Genomic DNA, 10,779 nt, shown 5'->3' with positions numbered 1-10,779 from the left:
CACGGAAACTCGAAATAATTCAGAAATTCAAAGTTCAGAGAAAATGTGCAAACACCTACAGGTGAAATTTCATCATCAGCTTCATTTCATCAGTCAATCAATTAATTTTGATATTGTACCCAATTTACTGTATTCACAGAGCGCTATTTACAGAAGATTCAAGTACTTCAAGTATTTCATAGGAACTTCGAAATTCGTTTTCGACATTTGGTGTTGTTAGAAATGATTTCTTTTGAAAAGATATTTAAAACAGTCTCTTATCAGTTTGTAATACGATGTGAATAATAGCCTACAAGCTTCTTAATACCAACAAAACTGGAGGTAAATACATGTAACTGGTCCAAGCGCCGGAAAGCGTGCGTGAGCGCGCCACGATTTGTTTTAGTTTTTCTTCTGATTGGTTGAGAAAGTGGCTCGAGGTTTCTACACCAATCACTAAGCCAAGTAATGCAACACAACGGACTATCCAAATTACTTTAAACTTACTTTTATTTCCGAGTATAACAGACATATAATAATATCTACTGTTCTTAATTATTATTTTTTTTATTGCCTTTAAGCTCAGATATCCCAAATCTAGTCCCTTCAGCTATTAGTAATAGTAATTGGACCGACTGGAGTACAATTCAGGGAGAAATCGCGCGTGTAATTTCAAAAGCGGACGAGCGCGAAGCGCGACGCCGATTTGAAATTACGAGCACTACCACGAGCACGATTTCTCCCTGAATTGTACGACAAATTTTGGAAATAAAAATGTCTTTTGAGCTCTGAAATGTCTTTTGATTAGGTTTTTTAATCACATCTATAACAAAATTCTCCATCGTGGTTGGTTCCCTGTGCGCCTATTTGATACATTTTTTGTAATTGGATACCCACGTGATTCGCATATCAATTACGCGCGCTGTAATGACTCCCTTTGCAATGTTTCCTACAGTTTCCAAAACTTATGAAAAGCGCTACAATCGTTTCAGCCCAAAAGAAGTTCTCAAACGACAATTTCAATTCCGAAATTTGTTACAGATACGATTAATTAGTAATTGGACCTCGGGTTGTACAATTCAGGGAATAATCGTGCTCGTAATTTCAAATCGACCTTGCGCTTCGCGCTCGACCGATTTTTAAATTACTCGCGTGATTACTCCCTAAATCGTACTCCACTCGGCCCAATTACTATTACTTATGGAAATTCGCGTTAGTCAGCTACAGAATTAGAATATCAGTAGCAGGAAATTGAAATCGAAAGGTCAAACTCTAGAAAGTTCTCGACGCAAAGGGTATTTTCAACGGCGTTTGCTCAGATTACACCAAGGAATGTACTACACTTGATTGAGTCTTCTCCTACTCTGGATACGCATTATTCAAGATGACTGAGTGACGCGATTACAGAGTGAAGTGGCACGATTACAGGTTTGTTTTACCTAGTTAGTTCATGCGCATTTTGTAATGCAAGTCGACGTCCGTATTCTAGAGACAGTTTCACTGTTTTCTAATGATATCAGCGGAAATCGTTAATTCGCTTAAGTCACCGGGATGAAAAAAGATCGAAAATCAGGAAATGTAGTTTGAAAAATTGTGTGTTCATCACTGAAAAACTCCGACCTCGAAATTTATAAGATGAAGAAAACGTTTACTAGGCACTGTTGGCTGATACAGGATTTGGCATATCGTATTAAGATTCGGCTTTGCCGATCGTATAACATAGGCTGAGCCTGATGCGATCTTTTTGTCTTACGAGAGCTGAAATAGCAATGTTTTAAAGGAATCACGATGTAATGACTTCTGATGTATGAAATCCGCGGGTATTCGTCTTCTTATTTACCGGTTATCTTACTCCCGTTTGTGGGATTCAAACGACGACTTCCCAGCATGCTGATGAGTTCACTTTAGTTCCCCTTTAACTTGTGAATTACCGAGTCTCTTCCCGCAAGACTCGTCAAAATACAGGTTTATGGATGATTGAGTTGTTTTTCTTAAAATTGACTGTAGAGCCTTTTAGCGCTAGTTCTACGAAAAACTTGTCGAACACCATACGAATGTCGGTAGAGGAGGAACTCACCGACAATTTAGTGAGAGCTAAATCTTTACAGGCTCAACGCTATTATGCAACTCTCGATACTATAGGCATTCCTGTAAGAAGGAGTTTTTCGTGAGGTGTCGATGATAAATCACTTTGTTCACAAGCAGACAGAACAAGAAGTTGGCCTTTATATCGACAATTTGCATTGTGTGCAGTGTCCTATGCTGATTTAGCTGTCGTTTGCTTGAGTGCACCAGTGTTAATTATTCAACAAGCTAAAATGAGTGTAAAGTTTGGTTTAAAACAACGCTTTTAATGATGTCCTTGGTATTTTAGTTACATTATTTGTAGCTACTAACCGAGTTAATCATTAAGTGCAAGAAGTCATCAGTGATATCAGTTAGGTAACTGTGAGAATAGTTATTTAATTGTTGTTTTAATTTTAACATAGTTTCGAGTGTTCTTGTCGGCATCTGTCTCGTCTCCCTAAACTAGCTAGTATTAACCAAATAGAGTAAACTTAGGGATATGTTTTATATCAGTACTTTATTATTTGAAAGGGGCTATGAGCTTTAATTAGGAACAGGCTGTAGAAATGGTCGTTCGACAGTAAAATTGCTTTGACAATATTGACATGCAGCAAAGTTTGAATAATATTTTGTGTCAAAACGGCTAGCGAAGCATGACTTGGATGTCAAATTACCTTTCGAATTAATTTATTTTCAACTGCATTATCTGATAACGTTATTCACCTGATGTTTAAAAAGATCTACTTCTTTGAATTCCTTTAAACATCACATTACAATCAGACGGTTGGGAAGCAGCCAAGCCTTTTTAATGTCTGAGGCGAGCTTTGAATCAGTGCCTGGATACGCAAAGGTGCAGAATTTGTTGCTAAGGAAGACGTTTCTTGGGTAGCTGGCGGCACCCTTTGGTCCTTCACTATGCAACAATGAATTTCTAGGAAAATGAATTTCTAGGGAACCATTAGTGATGCTTTAATCGTGTTTATGTCCGATCTTGAGTGACAAGACGGCAAAAATACCAGCAGATCATCGTGAGGCATCAATAAATCAAAAGCTGAAACCTAGGTTTCCATTGCAGACTAATTCAATGTTATTAGGACAGGACGTTTTATGGAACAACGTAATTTATATGTCAAATATAGGTAAAAAAAAAAAAAACATATAATCAAGCGGCTATGAGCCAGTCAACTTTGAACATGGATATCCTGTAAACAGTGAAAATTTTGGTCCTTCATTATGCAACAATGAATTTCTAGGAAACTGCGACTATAGAGACTGCAAAGTTTCGCATAAAATTTAACCAAATGTAAAGTAATGAAGCTTTAGAAGATTCTGTTTAACGTTTTACCCCATACTTCATTATGCCTACATTTACATCCTTCGTGAAAGGAAATTAGAGTAACTCGTATTGTTGAAAAATTTCCTTATTTTGGAGGAGGGGCGCGCAAAGGGGGGCAAAGCTTTATATAGCATTGGCGTCTCCACAAGTTGGAAGATTATTGGTCTGATTCTGCAGTAGGTAATCTCACTGGTTGATAGTAAACAGAAAGTCAGCTAGTCCAAGAAGGAGTTTGGTCATTGAAGACCAGTTGAAGAACACCGGGAGGGGGGGTTAAAGTTGGTTTTCAAATTACTTACGGAGTTGAGTAATATGCTCATACAGTTTAGAATCTTGCAGAAGTAAAAGAGTTCCAGTAGTCAATCTTTGATGTTAGCTGAAGTTGATGTATGTACAATGGTTTTGGAGGTTTCATTTACGAACACTCTCCCTATAGAGCGCCAGTTAGAAAAGACAACTTAGTTTATTTCTCTTAAAGCTTTCCCTGTAGATATTTTTCAGTATGGGTACTGTTGAAATAAGGCTTATTTTTGGTTGACAATTTTTGGATTAAGGCCGTCACCATGGCAACATCTCATCTGATGTCAGGCAGATATACTCCTCATTTTGGCTTAAATTCCTTAATATTTATACTTTCTGTCGGTGAAATTACTTCATACTTTGCCACATCATGGAAATATTGCCTGACATTTTGAGTTGGTAAAAAGTCAAGGTTGTTCAGACGGTTTTTCCAATATTCTGTAATTTGTCATTCTTCTAAATATATTAGATAACCTCTGACAGATTTTAGCAAAAAATAGGGTATTTTATAGGAATTGTATGTGGTTACAACTGAGCCAAACTTAAAAAAAAATTGACCGAAGGAAACGCGGAAAAATTCATTGTCAGTTTTGCTTTTTGTGCTCATGTTGACGTCATAGAATATCGAAAAACACTGACGTTTTCCTTCGAGGGCGCACAAATTACTCGAGGTTTCGTCCTCAGCGCGTGTGCGATTGTAAAACTATAGGAAGCCACCTTAAGATATGTTGCATAGTCGGAAAAAGGAAGATTGACACGCTGCGGTAATATGGGGGGCCATGGACATAGAATCATCAAGTAAGAAAGCGATGTCTTTTACTGTCAACAAACAGGCAACCATTAGTAATGCTTCAATCGTGTTTATGTCCGATCTTGAGTGACAAGATTGCAAAAATACCAGCAGATCATCGTGAGGCATCAATAAATCAAAAACTGAAACCTAGGTTTCCATTGCAGACTAATTCAATGTTATTAGGACAGACCGTTTTATGGAACAACGTAATTTATATGTCAAGTATAGGTAAAAAAAATATATATAATCAAGCGGCTATAAGCCAATTAACTTGGAACATGGATATCCTGTAAACAGTGACAATTTTGATGCCACTGACGTAGGGTTTTAATCCGTAGGTTAAGGTCATTTCCCAGTATTGCATTGCGCATCCCTACTGCGCATAATTTCACGCGTGATTAGCGCGCGCGCGTTAAAAAATGGCGGCTTTTTCTTTGCGGCTGGACCTCGCCATAGAGGTAAATCGTCATTTTCTCGAAAGCGAGTACGGTGACCTATCATTTTTTTCTGTTGTGTTGAATTGAGTAATAAATTTCTCTATGTAAAATAAATATGGGCCAATTCTCAGTGTTGAGCAAGAAACAATCGTCGGAAACGTGAATTTAGCAAGCAATCGTGACTATAATCACGGTGCTATTGTAAGGATTTATATGGTATAAACAAGGTGCTGTTGCTCCTAAACGAACATGGGGACCCCTCATTTTTATTTTCAAATTTAATTTCCTACAATATAAACAGTCAATAGGCAAAGTTTGACAAAAATCTCAGTGCAGGTTCTATTTCAGTGGAATGACGTTAAGTTAAAGCCCACTGGTATTGTTAAGAAATAGTGCAAAACGCAACGGTCAGAGAATACACGAGGAGATGTAAAACATTCATGAAGTTATCGGTCCGAGAGACCGAGTTATCCTTGTCCGAGAGACCGACACAATTATAAAGAAAGTACCGCTTCTTATCCGATCACCAAAGCAAGTAATAATTCTAATTTCATTCCTCTCAATTTTTTCGTTCTTTATTTTCCCAGCCAGTATCAGTGATTTTTTTTTTCTCTCTTTGTAACCTTTTCTCGTCTTGGAATTAAAAAGAATGCGTTCAGCGTAGAGTCAATATACCATAAGGGCAGGACCACGTCTCGCCCGCTCAACAAAACCCCTGTTCGGCGGGTTTCGTACCTGGATGGGTGACCAAATACAAATACCCCGTGTTGTAACAACCTCTTTTTTTCCTTCCCTTTCCAAGGCGATATTAAAGACTGCAGAACTTCCAGCCTTGTGTAATGTCGTTTCCTCTATTTATCAACTATTTGTTCCTCATTTCGTCATGTCCGTATTTATGTGTATTTATTTACAATACCGTATAAATTAACAGCGTAACACATCGCTCGAATTCTTCTCAGTTCTCTTGAATGTTGATCATCTAAAACATTTAATCACGGCTTGAATCATTCGGAAATTTATACAGCTCGTCAATTTTGATTTGTGACTTTCAATGTCTTCTTTTTCGGCAATCGAGTGTGGTTAAACCTGCATGGGCGGGCACCTTCGGGAAATGAGCTATTTATATAATTACGTACAAGTAGCTTCTATTCATAAAAACGTTCGCGCGAAATGTTCCAAATGTCTAACAGGAAGTGAAGGATTAAAGGAGTGCTGGAGTGAAATCGCTTCAGCACTACAACTCGGACAATAATGTTTTCCAAGTTAAAAACGTACGTGCGGAAATTTATTCAATGTAGGGCATTTCTGCAGTAAGATATCGAGTACTTCAGTCAGCAATCAAAAAATAACTAACTTGACACGGCGCAAGCGATTGTAAAACGGCCTTAGACGGCTGATGTTCGAAACCCGGGGGTGAACTCCTATATGAGAAGGTCGGGGATGCTTGTCATCTCCGATACAAATCAAGGATTCTGGTCTCACTTAGGGTGTTGACGACGAAACGTCGCCATTTTTCGCTGTCAAAGTACCCTTTAGGGTGCACTAGAAGAAATAATAAATAAAAGAAACGCTCTCATTTAATTTCTATTTTTTGGGCTTGATTCCCGCTGATCTCTGTCGGGTTTACAAGTACGCCTGCGATCCTTTATTAAACAGTGGCTAGTAATCGAACCTATTCCGCTTTAAATGGTATCTTTTAGGGGTCTAATGAAGCTCAAGCGACTCCCATATTAGTCTCCTTTCTGACGAGCACCCCTGACCTTCTCATATGGAAGTTCTCCCCGGGATTTCAAATGTCTAACAGGAAGTGAAGGAGTGATAGAGTGAAGGAGTGAAAGAGTGAAAGAGTGAAGGAGTGAAGGAGTGAAGGAGTGAAGGAGTGAAGGAGTGAAGGAGTGAAGGAGTGAAGGAGTGAAGGAGTGAAGGAGTGAAGGAGTGAAGGAGTGAAGGAGTGAAGGAGTGAAGGAGTGAAGGAGTGAAGGAGTGAAGGAGTGAAGGAGTGAAGGAGTGAAGGAGTGAAGGAGTGAAAGAGTGAAGGAGTGAAGGAGTGAAGGAGTGAAGGAGTGAAGAAGTGAAGGAGTGAAGGAGTGAAGGAGTGAAGGAGTGAAGGAGTGAAGGAGTGAAGGAGTGAAGGAGTGAAGGAGTGAAGGAGTGAAGGAGTGAAGGAGTGAAGGAGTGAAGGAGTGAAAGAGTGAAGGAGTGAAGGAGTGAAGGAGTGAAGGAGTGAAGGAGTGAAGGAGTGAAGGAGTGAAGGAGTGAAGGAGTGAAGGAGTGAAGGAGTGAAGGAGTGAATGATATGTTCTTCTTGTGACGAAACATCTAATTTATCATGCTTCTTTTTAAAAGACCCTAGTTTTGTTTTTCCACACAATATTGAAAAATTGTTAACAGGAAGAATAAGTATATGCTCTACTCTCCGCCCCTCCCCCTACAATAAAGCATGCAATTTGCTATTTTAATTTTAATAGATCAGTTATCAACCATGACCGGTTTGTAAAAGCACCCATGACACATTATCAAATGTTACCCCAACACATGGTTTGTCTCTGTTTTGTTAAGCTTTGAGCGAACGAAGCTCGTCTGCATGCTGGCAAAAAACTGAAAAGCACAAACTCTATTTACTATTGGTCTAGCAAAGGTGAGGGCGCAAGGAAAAAGCCACAGGCCTCCTCTTGACACAAAAATGGGTGCAGTCTGAACACAGTGCCAGCCCGTGGTCATTAACGTAGTTGTTTGGTAATCAATTGTCTTTTATCATTTTAGTGACTTTGCATAGCCTGTAAGGGATCCTCCCTGAACCCGAAGTTTCTTATGGTGTCCTCACAAAAGAGAAGGTATCTACAGGAGTTATTTGTAAAGAAGTAAATTAGTTTTGCCGTGAAAAAATCATTTTCTCTAGCCCTAATGACCATAGTGCAAAGTGTTAGGAAATGAGGCAATTCATCAACTCTCTGGCTCAGTTATTAAAGGAAACTGCGCGCTGTATATTCATAGTACCAGCGTAACTAACGTTTTCCTGAGTACAGTTCTTTCTATTTTTTGACGATACCTGCTGACGTTGCAAACTTTGTCCTCGAACTCTTTTGTTGGCTCTGCTCCAACAAAAGGTAGCTGTCTCAAAACTGAGTCTTCAAATAAGACATTTATGCTCTAAGCACAGAAAGATCTTAATGGAAACCCTCTGTGAAACATCAGCGTCGCGAGATTAACTGATTACCCTCCAGGTGTAGAAAGGCAACATGCCTCATTACCTGTTTACTGATGATATAAATTTTCAGTTGCTCTCTTTGACAATGAAACACAAAAACAAACATTATTGTGCTGTATTATAGTTTATCCCATACGTGGAAGAAAAAGAGCCAATGAAGCCATGAATTCCCATTTATCGTTTTAGTGACTGTGTAATCAGTAAGGACATTTGTTGGGTACCAAACGCTTCCGGTGATGTCTTCACAGGGAAAGGTATTTAACTCTTTATGTCTTAAATAATTCGGTAACTCGGTAGCTCGTGTATAAAGAACCTGTATCACCAGGTACCGGGTCTCTCCACCCGGGTGTAAAAATGAGAACTTACCAATTTAATGCTGGAGGTAACCCTGCGATAGACCAGCAGGGGGTGTCGAAATATTCTTAGTCGCTTCATGCTACAGAGACCGAGGATAAGCGCCGGCCTGATGAACCACGTAACTCGTATGCAGCCCGCATTTTTATCACTGGGTACTCAATTTATCTCATCATTTACTTATTTTTCATCAAATTGAAGGAAGCCCCGTAAAGAGGTTTTGTAAGATAGCAGTAGGCATTTGTCGCTTTCTTCGTTTTAAAACTGAATTTCTCTTCTCTCCTACGTGGGACAAACTTTGAGGCCGGAAACCCACCAAAATCGTTTCACTTATAATTCCAGTTACCTTGTTCACTATTTTGCATGATTTATTTCAGGAGTCAAAATCATCGAGCTCTTCCCAGGAATCCAGTGGAGGAGAATTTCAAGAAAGTAGTGGAGCACACTCATCATCAGGAAGATTAAAAGTTACTTTCCTGGGATCGGAATGGAGATCAAGTAAAGGAGGACTTTCCACTTTAAACAGAGAGTTAGCAATAAACGTTGCAAAAAGTCCTGAGGTAGAGGTCACCTTCTTTGTCCCACGATGTAATGAAGAGGACAAGAAAACAGCTCTTGGTCGCAAGATTAATCTTGTCGAGGCAATCAGGCGGCCTGGTATGGATGAGCTGGCATGGCTTGTGTGCCCACCAATTGATTTACAAATTGACATAGTTGTTGGCCATGGTGTCAAGCTCGGTCATCAAGCACAAGTTATAAGGCATTATCACAAATGTAAATGGGTTCAGGTTGTGCATACCGCCCCCGAGGAACTCGGGATGTATAAGACATATTCGAATCCAGTATCAGTTAATGAGAAAAAGCATGAAACAGAAGTCGAACTTTGTGAAATGGCTGATTTTGTTGTAACAGTTGGACCCAAATTGACTGAGGCTTTTCGTGCTTACCTTCGCCCGAGTGGGAAAGATCAAACAGTTTTTGAATTTACTCCTGGAATTTTCGCTGATTTTTCTGAAGTTGAGCAGGTTGATGATGAAAGAAAAAAATTCCGAGTCCTTGTCTTTGGGCGTGGAGATGATGAAGACTTTGAATTGAAAGGATTTGACATTGCAGCCAAAGCTGTTGCTATGTTAGATGACACCCATCTAACTTTTGTTGGTGCACCAGATGGAAAGCAAGACGAGGTTAAGAATCGTTTGCTCGATTGTTGCATCCCTGCTCAATCTCTAACTGTAAGAAGCTTTAAAGAAAGCCGAGAAAGTTTGAAAAAATTGCTTCGCGAAGTGGATCTTGCTATAATGCCCTCGAGAACAGAGGGTTTTGGTTTAACAGGCCTAGAAGCCTTATCAGCTGGTCTCCCCATTCTTGTAAGCAGAAACTCCGGGTTTGGAGAAGCACTAAGTAACGTACTTTTTGGTCCATTTTTTGTGATTGATTCAGAGGATTCTGAAGCGTGGGCCAAAGCTATCAAGGATGTCCGGGACAGAAACAGAAAGAAGAGACTTCAGGAATCGGAAGCATTACGTGCGTCTTACGAGAAAGAATACAGTTGGGATAACCAAACCAAAACTCTCGTTAGTAAGATGATCAATATGACTCAAGGTAGGAATATTTTCAGTGTCAACTTCTGTTAGCAATAGAATGGCTACTCATACAACAACAGAATAATTTTCTTAATATATTAGCTCATCTGGTAGGAAGCTTGGAATTCTCAGAAAGCAGAGCTTTATATTTGCTTGTTATCCTTGGAAATAACTGTAAAGTAGAAAACAACTTTTGATGCTCGGCATTTTTATCTCAAAAAAAGATAACCTAGGGAAGCTTTTGGGAAATTGTATGGTACATACAAAGTTGTATGAGAATCATCGTTGTCAGTATAGTCCCCTTAAATCACCAGTGAAGCAACTAAGTGGTCATGCTTTCTTTCGGTAGATTCTGCTGTAACTTGTCAGAGTTCAATAAGAAGAACACTACCAACTCAACAAACGGAAGTCATGACTGAGCATCCTCCAGGTAACGTACCTTCTAAACATACATTTGTGAATACATGTGTTCTGTTAACTGGTTTAATGACTCAAGGAATTAAAAAGCAAACTTTAGGGACCCGTAGTCATTATCAAAGCCGCTTTTAATCCATTTTCCAGGAAATATCGTAACTCGTATAAATTCAAACTCAAAAATTTGTAGAATATACGTGCCAGAAATGCCAACAATGAAGCTTCCATCATTATGTTCAACAAGCGTTGTCATTGGCAATCAGTTCAAAGTGCTTCCAATGTTTCCGATTTGATCGTTTGGGACAAAG

General features: G+C 39.2%; 1 protein-coding gene across 1 annotated transcript in view; it reads left to right on the top strand.

The window, feature by feature from the left end:
• The first annotated feature begins 952 nt into the window (after positions 1 to 952).
• Positions 953 to 10,779, top strand: part of LOC145500950 (uncharacterized) — a 136,469-nt gene continuing 126,642 nt past the window's right edge. The window contains exons 1-2 of the mRNA XM_081480519.1: positions 953 to 1,407; positions 7,676 to 7,746. The gene's annotated coding sequence lies outside the window, so the exon portion shown is untranslated. The remainder of the gene's footprint in view (positions 1,408 to 7,675; positions 7,747 to 10,779) is intronic.

Source organism: Orbicella franksi, chromosome 10 (assembly GCF_964199315.1).
Source record: "Orbicella franksi chromosome 10, jaOrbFran1.1, whole genome shotgun sequence".
Taxonomy (NCBI): Eukaryota; Metazoa; Cnidaria; class Anthozoa; order Scleractinia; family Merulinidae; genus Orbicella; species Orbicella franksi.
The sequence above is the reverse complement of the archived record's forward strand: the minus strand, read 5'-3'. Positions and strand labels throughout refer to the sequence as shown.